This window comes from Carlito syrichta, unplaced genomic scaffold (genome assembly GCF_000164805.1).
Source record: "Carlito syrichta isolate Samal-C Ts95f unplaced genomic scaffold, Tarsius_syrichta-2.0.1 Scaffold307204, whole genome shotgun sequence".
NCBI lineage: Eukaryota > Metazoa > Chordata > Mammalia > Primates > Tarsiidae > Carlito > Carlito syrichta.
In genome coordinates, this window is record NW_007251300.1 from 151,922 (window position 1) to 162,147 (window position 10,226).

Sequence of the window (10,226 nt, forward strand, 5' to 3'; positions counted from 1 at the left end):
CTACAATAAATCAAAAAATTAGCCGGGCATGGTAGCATGCGCCTGTAATTCCGGCTACTCGGAAGGCTGAGACGGAAGGATGGCCGGAGTCCAGCAGGTCGAGGCTGCGGTGGCCTGGAGCGGCCACCGCACTCCAGTCTGGGCAACCAAGTGAGACTCCAACTCAAAAAAAAGAATTATAACAGTAAGTTACTTGTAACTTTTTTTTCCTATCAATTTTTTATTTTAAAGATGTGGGGTACAATTCAGGGTATAACTTTTTTAAAAGTCCAAATGTGCTAGATTGTGCTAGAAACTGCTGGTGGCCTACTTAATAACTTTCCTCTGTTTCTTCCTTTCTGATAGAAACACTGTTTCATTTGGGGTAGAACTATGCCCATGCGGAAAAGACTCGCCTCAAGCTATCGGGAAAGTAAAAGTCTGGGACTTCCTCGAAAGCTATTGTTTTCCTGGCAAAGCGCTACCTGGCATCTTTTGCCCTTTCTTCCTGTCTGGAATCCAACTTGGACTTCTGGAGGCAAAATAGCCACCTTGCAGCCCTGAGGATGAAAGGCCCATGCTGGGCCGTGGCATATGGCCACACCCCACCCCCACTGGGCACAGCCACTGTGTAGTAAGGTGAGGCGGAGTCCTGGCAGGACAGAGACACCCTCTCTGATAGGGTAGCGGGGGAGAGTTTTTCAGAAGGCACTAATTGAAAAGGTGCAGCCCATGTTAGGGGCTCACGGTTAAGAGCTGACGCAGCATCCTGGGATCCTCAGTGGCAGGCCGGCTCTACCACCCTAGCCTGGAAGGACGAAGGGGAAGAGCGCTTTCCAGGACTGGGAGGGCCCAAAAAAACAGCCCTCCTGTTGGGGTTCAGCCGACCTGTGTGAATAGTCACCCCCACCTCACGGTCTCCCGTGTTTAGTGCCTTCCATTGGCCAAATCCCACAGGAAGTCACAGGGCAAGGGAGCTCGAGGGACAGAATCCATTTAGGTCAGCCCCTCAGGACGCCCAACAGGTTGAGGAAGGGTGGAGAGTAGATCTGGAGACGCCAACAGAAGATATCCTTGTGTCATGTGAACAGGGTCCCCTGGCATTGTGTCATTTGGCAGCCTGATACATGCTGAAGATGGCATGGAGGCAGAACACAGGGGACACCAGGGTAACCTAGTCCCTGATGGCACAGAGGATCACCATAGCAGCCCTGAACTAACTATCTATGGAACATCTTCTACGTGAGGAAGGTGGAGTCACCTTGGTCAGGTTTAGTTATGTGCCTGAGTGTAACCCCATGCCATGCATATGCATTTCACAAGCATTTTAACAAAACTTGTCAACAAAATGTGTATCTGAGTCATTATCCTTCCACGTTTATTTCTTATTACTTGAAGGTCAAATGCTCATTGCCAACTGGGCGCCTGCCTTGGCTGAGTGTATCACTCTTAGATAAGGTCTTCGATGAAATCTACTAAGGCTGATAAAGGTGGCCGGGAGGAAGGGAGCAGCATTTCGTAGTGGCAGATGACTCAAGACAGACAGGTCAGGCTGACAAGCGTCTTTATCACCTTTGTCTCCCATGGCTGGGCTCCAAGATCACACATATGGGGCAGGAATCATCCTAGAAGCCTCGACTTCCTCTCTTTCGCCTTGTGGCGGTTCCATTGTGGGTCACCTCCTTGCTGGCCTGAGCTTCAGTGCTCTCACTCCTCCCTGCTACCCCCTGAACTCAGCAATTGCCCCTACGCCTGAGTCTTTGTGCCAAGTTCTCTCTCTCCCACACGCTGCAACTGTTTTTCTTCCTTGGCTCTTGTGCCCAGTTCCCTGTCCTGGGTTCTATCCAACCTAGAGCCCTGCCTTCCTCCTGCCGGCTGCCCGCTCCGAGCCTTGGCTGCAGCTCCAGCCAAACCTGTGAACAGACCTCTCAGACACCATCTGCTTCCCTCCTCTCGGAAACAGGCCCTGCCCAGGCTCTCTGCTGTTGAGTTCTGCCCACTTGCTAGTATTCTCCAGAACCTCTTCTCAGACCTCTGCCAATAAGTCTTTTGACCTTGGCTGGAGTACTCAATGGAGATTACGAACACTGCCATTTACACTCTTGGCTAAAAATACAGGACTGTCTGCCACCTCCAGTACCAGTCCCTTGCTCTCGGGCTGATTTCTTCTACTAGCTCATGGGGAGGAGAAGAAACCATAGAAATATAATCAAAATGATAATGATGATGATAGAAATAAAACAGCCTACTAAATGCTAACTACATGCCAGGCATTGGCCACAGCACAGATTTCAATTATCACGGTTTAGTTAAATAACACCAGTCCCCCAATAACAAGTTCAAGTTTTGGTTACCATAGTATATGAACTGTGAGTAATTGCCTAAGTACAAGCTATGGGGCCAGGTTTTCAGCCTTTAAAATTACAATGCAAATCACAGATGCACACCACGGTCAGTGACCAAACACACCCCTTCTTCGGCGGTCTGTCAGGGACGGTCACTAGACAGCTGTTACTCAGTTTATGCACTGACAGCAGAGCATATAGTCGTGCTGCCTCCTTATCTCCATGTGACATTTACAAAAATAGAGAGTAGAATTTTTCAGTAAAGTGAAACAAAGAAAAAGGTAATAACGGTGGGAGCGAAGTTTAAACCAAAGATCCGTGGACTTATAGAAGAAATGGGCAGCCGTGTTGACCCTGGCACTGTTCGACTCCAGATGGGCAGCCAGAGAGACTTAGTAAAGGTGAACTTATCAAACGTAAATGAGGAAGGAAGTCATGATGAAAACAACGAAGGTGTTCTAGAGGAAATGGTGTAGGCAAGAAATCCACATTAAAAGACTCTCGAAAATACTTCACAACATTGAAAGCACAGAAAATAAAGTATGGGACAGCCTGTGCAATACGGTGAGACCTCACCTCTACAAAAAATTTGAAAATGAGCCAGGTGTAGTGGTACATGCTGGTAGTCCCAGCTAATTGGGAGGCTGAGGCAGGAGGATTGCCTGAGCCCTGGATGTCAAGACTGTGGTAAGCCATAATCATGCCACTTTGCTCCAATGTGAGCGACAGTTTACTAATTCATTTAGTAAGTAGTTTACACCTTTTTCCCCCATTTCTCTATATATTTATAACAGTAAGAGAGCTTTTAATATTCTGACACATTTTTAAAAGTCATAGAACAGTTGCAATTTTCCCATTGATAATTAGGATCCCTTTGCAGGGTTTTGGCTTGCAGGATCATTTTTACAGAACTGCATTATTGAGCAAAGTGAGACTGCCTATCTTTTTTTTAGAAAGTAAGGTTTATTGAGAGGACAGAATAGCTCCCACAGCGAAAGGGACCCAAAGGGGTTGCCCGATTGCTTATACACTTACCTGCACGATCTCGTTTACCTGTTGATTTTCTTTCTCTCCCACAATCCACTAGGCCCCTGCCTTTTCAGCACTAGATGGTGCAGTTAGCCCAGGTTTACCTCTGTCTAGCAAAGAATCAGTGTGCCACTGGACCTGAATGGGGAGATCCCAAAGGATGGGAAGGCTGGCTGGGGGCTCATACCATGTGGAACCAACCTCCTACAGCATGGTGCTGATGAACAGCCACTCCAACTGGGCATCTCCTTTGGCCAAGTTGCAGAGGAGAATTTCCAGGGTTGGAAACGGTAGGCCTGCTTTCCCCCTTTGTCTCTGACTGTCCTCATGGATTTTTCTCCCTTCAGACACTCCCAGTGGCAGTTCTCCTGCCAGGGGTCCCAGAATGGGGAGGAGGGGAGGAGCGAGGAACTGGTTGTCAACCTCAATCTCACTTTTTCCAGTGTAGACACCTTGGTGGAGGGGGGCATTTTTTCTGTGTGCTTGGTGCCAGGAGTAGTATTGTCAATACAGGAGTCCGTTTCTCTTACCATCTGCTTAGAGTTTTTCATGCTTCTCTGGGCCCCCAGGAATGGTCTCATTCTTATATTTGAGCTCTGGGATGTTGCTGGTGATATCTCAGTGCTGTATATTCGTTTTGGTTTTCTGTGGTGGGGAGTGAAACCTTCTGTGCTGCCATTTTGGAATGGTATTATCTAATTTCATCTTCAAGCTAACCCTAAGTAGATGCTGTTAGTATTCCCATTTTACAGACAAAAAAATCTGAGGTTCAAAGAGGATACATAATTTGACCAAGGCCACAAAGCTGGTTCAATGGCTATAACCTATTGGCTCTTAACCCCATGCTATGTAGTGAACCTAGGTATATGATCCCATGGGACTTTTACATGGAGGAAAGGGGCAGAGAGGAGAGAAAGTGGTGAGAGATAAAGGTACCTTGGCTAACAAAAACCTGAAAAGGCCAAAGCAGCCTTGTCCTGTAGAATGTTCTGCTTTCTATACTCCAGTAAACTGTCCTTATTCCCAGGGATGTATTCCAAGACCCCCAGAAGGTACCTGAAAATGCAGATAGTACAAACACTATATGCCTGGATACTATTTTTTCAATCTGATAACCAAGAGGGCTACTGACTATTGGTCAGGTGGAACATACAAGGTGGATATGACAGACAAAGGGATGATTTGGGTCCCAAGTGGGTCACAGTGGGACAGGACAATACTTCCTCAAGCCACTCAGAATGGTATACAGCTCAAAAGTCATGAACTGTTTCTAGAATTTTCCATTTAATATTTTCAGACTGCAGATAACTGTAGGTAACTGAAACCATGGAAAGTGAAGTTACATATAAAGGGGGACTCCCATATATGTATGGAATACTTGATATTTATACAATCTATAACACTGTGTACATCCAACCCTGGCATACACACAGATATCCACATACGTCAGAGTCCATCTTTCCCCGGTCCTCCAGGACCTTGATTTGCCAAGTCTTAGATCTTTCTGAGCAGGCCTAGTTGATTGGAGCAACCAGCTATCATTTCCAACCAGCTTTTCCCTTGCCTGCCTCTCATTACTGAGGCTGGGAAGGAAAAAAAAAACCTCAAACAGATAACCACTTTCTCAGACTATTCTACACGCTCTCCTGCAACATGACCCCCGGTGTCTGCACTCCTCTTCTGTTACCGAATCTTGACTATTAGCTAGGTACATGACCATTCTATATAAAAACTACACACTCCACACTTCCATCAACCAGCTGTAGCTTGTGACTAAATATTGACCTGTGTAAGCAAAAGTAATGTGCATAATTCTAGAATGTGTTCTGGAGGAGGGAAATTTTATGTAGATGTGAGAGTTGGAGCTGGAGCAGCCATCTTGGGCCATGAGTAGGAAGGAGCCTAAGTTCCTGAGGACATGGTGAAGTAGAGCTGCCATGCTGAGTTTGGACTGCCACCTCCAAAATTTGCTTACATGGGAAAAATATACACTTTTAAAGGCACTAGACTGTCATTACAGAAATACCAAATATAATCTTTTTGTTTGTTTGTTTTGTGTGTGAGTCAGAGTCTCACTCTGTCACCCAAGCTGGAGTACAGTGGCACACTCACGGCCACCCCAGCATTGATCTGCTGGGCTCCAGCAATCCTTCCGCCTCAGCCTTCCAAGTAGCCAAAACTACAGGCATGTGCTACAATGCCCAGCTAATTTTTTTGTTTTATTGTAGAGACAAGGTCTTGCCAAGGTGCCTGGGCTGGTCTTGAACCCTTGGGCTCAGGCAATCCCCCTCACCTCGACCTCACAAAGTGGTAGGATTATAGGCTGAGCCACTGAGCCCGGCCAAATGTAATCTTAATATACCAAATGACCCAGTTCTGACCAACAAAACCTAAGGGAAAGTGTACTGGGTAGATTCTGGGTAAGACACTTTTCCTCCCTATAAGAGGAAGCTCGGTCAGGGGTGATGGCTTAGCCTGTAGTCCCAGCACTTTGGGAGGCCAAGGTGAGAGGATTGCCTGAGCCCAGGAATTCAAGACCAGCCTGGGCAACTTGGTGAGACGTTGTCTCTACAATAAATAAAATAACAATAATAGTAATAACAATCCAGGTGTGGTAGCGCATGCCTAAAGTTTCAGCTACCTGGGAGACTGAGGTGGAAGGATCACCTGAGCCCAGCAGGTCGAGGCCGCGGTGGCCGTGAGCATGCCACTGCACTCCAGCCTGGGCGACAGAGTGAGACTCCAACTTAAAAAAAAAAAAAGAGGAAGCTCTATCTCCCAACCTGGGTGTCCTGCTTCCTGCTTTTGAACATGGTTATGTGAGAAGATAATGCCTAGGACTGTAAGATTCTTCTTATGACCATAAAGGAAAAATCAAGAGAAATTCAGAGTCACTCGTCCAGAACAGTGACACCACTGAGCTGCAGACCTAACCGCAGGCCCACCTGCTTTAGATTTCTTGTGCAAGATAATTAAGAGTTTTATCATTTAGCCACTGGGTTAGACATTCTACTACTTGTGGCAGAAAGCATTTCCAGAGGACACATTTTCTATTGCCCTTCCAGTCTGTTTTCAACTGGGTCCTTCTCCTGGGCCTGCATTATGCTCAAGTCGCATCTTGCAAAATAATGACAATTTCCCCTTATGCACTCTTCTCTCTAGTTATTGTGCTCTTTCCTGTCATGGCCAAGTCTTTGTAAAGAGTAGATTGTTCATGTTATGTCCACTTTTCTTTCTTTCTTTTTTTTTTTAAGCTGTGGGGGTACAATTCAGGATTAGGTGTGCCAGCAGTCATTATACAGGTAAAGTTCGAGCCTCCCTTTGTTTTCCATTTCACCTGGTTTGAGATCAGGCATCCTGATTCATGTCATGTGCTCCTCCCCACTCCCTCCCCTGGCAGTTTCCAACTACTGCCAATTCCTTTCTCATAGTATTATGGTGAATGTTCAGAGTCCGCTTAAGAGTGAGATGATGTGTACTTTCTTCCTTATTCATTCTTCAGTATTCTCTGGCTTCTTCCTCTTCCACTCCACTGAAAACATTTTAATTTGGGCCACTAATTCCCTACTAACTGGCAAATCCAACATGTTTTTTGTCCTCTTCTTACCTGAACTCTATGACTTTTGACTTTGATAACCACTTCTGCCTCTGTGAACTCCTCTCAGTCAGTGGCTTCTGTGACATCAAGCTCACCTGGTTCCCTTTTAATCCTTCTGGCTACTCTTTCTGCATTTCCTTTATGGGTGCCTCCTCCTGATTTTACCTCTTAAATGTTGGCTTCTTCAGGGCCCTATTCTCCTCCCTCTTCTGATCCTTTTCTACTCTCTCACCTTGGATGATTGTTTCCATTCCTGTAGTTTCAGAGACTGAAGGCAGTTTTCTTGAGAATGGGGACCTATTTTAGACTCCTTACTCAAGAAGAGGTGAGTCAAATCTGCTTTGGCAAAATCTCTTTCCCATTGGATTATGCACTTTGTCATAGATTGAATTGTGTCTTTAAAAAGATATGTTGAGGTCTTAACTCCCAGGACTTGGGAATGTGGCCAAATTTGGATACAAGGTCTTTGCGGATGTCATCAAGTTAAGATGAGGTCACAGGATGAGCCCTAATCCAATATAACTAGTGCATTTACAAGGAGAAGATGAGGCAGAACTAACTCTGGGCCCACCTGCTGCGGACTTCTTGTGCAAGATAATTAAGAGCTTTAGCATTTAGCCTCTATGAATTAGATATTGGAGGCAGAGACTGAAGAGATACACAGACAACCCAAGGAATGCTGGTGATCAAAGGCCACCGCCAGAAGCTAGAAAGAATCAAGGAAGCATTCCCTCCTATAAGTTTCACGAGGAGAAAGGTCCTGCTGACAACTTGATGGCAAGCCTGTGTTCTCCAGAACTGTGAGAATATATTTCCATTGTTGTAAGCCACCGGATTTGTGGTACTTTGTGACAACAGCCCTAGGAAGCTGGAACACACTCCTTCCATCATCCTGCAGTTCCTTAGCTAAGCAACCAGTTGTAGTTTGCAATGTCTTATGTTTTAAGACTATTTTGCCTTTGTCACCTTTCCCTGGTTCAAGGCTTTCAAATGTCATAGACCAGCTTTTCTTTTTTTAATTTGAAAAGCAACATTAGGTTTGTGACTTTTCAATTTTCCCCCCTTAATCTTATGCTATAAGGGTATTTAGAAAAAACAAACACAAAAAACCCCCACAAAACTATCACCTAAGCTCAAAACTCTCATAATAAAGCGCAATTCTTTAAATTAAATACTTTGGATTTTATAAAAAACTCACTGCTTTGTTTCAACTTTTCCAGTTTTGTTTCAGATCTGTAAAAACTTTTTTAAAAGAAATATTTAGGAACCCATGTTATGTATGTGACAAAGAAAAATATTAATACACAAATATCCATGGTTTCTTTTCTGTTCCCAGACATCCTCCTCTCTCTTTCCAAATTATGTTTGGACATATTATGAAACTGGGGTAATAATAATCAGTGAAGGGAATAATTTAAGAAGCAGAAGCTAGAAAGAATAGTGAGATTTCCTTTTTTTTTTTCTTTAGTTGAAGTCTCACTCCATCACCCAGGCCAGAGTGCAGTAGCACACTCACGGCCACCCCAGCGTCGACCAGCTGCTGAGTTTCGGCGATCCTTCCACCTCAACCTTCCAAGTAGCTGGAACTACAGGTGCATGCTACCACGTCCAGCTAATTTTTTTTTTTAAATTGTAGAGATGAGGTCTCACCATGTTGCCTAGGCTGGTCTCAAACCCGCAGGCTCAGCCAATCCTCTTGCCTCAGTCCCCCAAAGTGCTGGGATTACAGCCCCCGTGCCCGACCGAGATTTCCTTTTAAAAAGATAGAAAATTATCCCTCAAAAGAAAGTTTAGATGGGTGAGAAGGTGGAGAGGCATGCTTAACTTCAAGGGAGTTGGGAGTGAGCAAGACCTATAAGAGAAATTTAAAATAAGACGAAGAAAAAGGCATTTCAGAAAATTTACGGTATATTGTGTGTGTCTCCCTTTTAGTACCTCCTTGAGAATCTGATTTAGGGATGTAAATTGCTTTCATTTTTTTTCTCCCTGCTGGACTTGTATCTCTTTCTTTCTTTCTTTTTTTTTTTTGAGTTGGAGTCTCACTCTGTCGCCCAGACTGGAGTGCAGTGGCTGCTCCCGGCCACCGCAGCCTCGACCTGCTGGGCTCCGGCGATCCTTCTGCCTCAGCCTTCCAAGTAACCAGAATTACAGGCATGCGCTACCATGCCCGGCTGATTTTTTGATTTATTGTAGATATGAGGTCTTGCTGCCCAGGCGGGTCTTGAACCCACAGGCTCAGGCAATCCACTCACCTCAGCCTCCCAAATGCGCGGGATTACAGGCTGAGCCACCGAGCCCGGCTATTTTTTTAAAAAAGTAAATGTTATTGTGCATTTTTAAGGTATGCAACCTAATGTCATGGGATACAGATAGTAAACTTTTACTCACAGTAAGGCTAATTAACATATCCATCATTTTACAGAGTTACCCTCTTTTTGTTTTTGTGGCAAGAGCCCCTAAAATCTCATTTAGCATGAATCCCATATACAGTACAATTTTATTCCTAATGGACTTGCATTTCGAATGTGATTCTGTGTGGGACTGAATCACAAAACAGCTGGGCCTTATTAAGGGCTGCATATGACAGCTGTCAGAGAAAGTAGGGTAGAATGATAAGGGCTGGGGACTCTGAAATCAGAAGCTCTGTGTGTGAGTCCCATGCCCGGTCTTTCTCTAAGCCCCTTTTCTGTGTGTCCACCAAAAAAAATTACTGCTTTGTGCCTCATTCCCCCATTCATAAAAAGGAGCTAGCGCCCACCTCACCAGATTGTTGGAAGGATTGCATGAGTTAATGCATATACTTACGCCGGCTGTGGAAGGCCCTCAGTTGTTAACTAGGAATAAAAATTGAAATCTACACACGCACTCTCGCCTGCGTAAGCCAAACACCTGCAATGTGGCAACCCCAAAGCTGAGAGGGCTGGCACCTAAGTTCCTTTACATACTCCAAAGAAGTCACACAGAGGTCCAGCAGGAAAGGATATCGGTTTATTAGAACTCATAGGAGGCACCGATGGCGGCGGGTAGGTGAGCAAAGGGTCCGCCCGTGTGGCACCGATGGCGGAGGGTCGTGCTGAAAGAAACCGCCCTCTGGGGCTGTACAGCAAACAGTTCTGTAAGCAAGCAAGTCAATTAATCAAATTTCTATCAGTGTGTTTACAAGCACATTGATGACACGTGATGGTCACATTGCTTTCAACTCTGCTCCTTTACCTGGCCCCGGGACTCGAGCCTTGTCACTGGGAACATGCATATCCTTCTGAGACCAGCCTTGG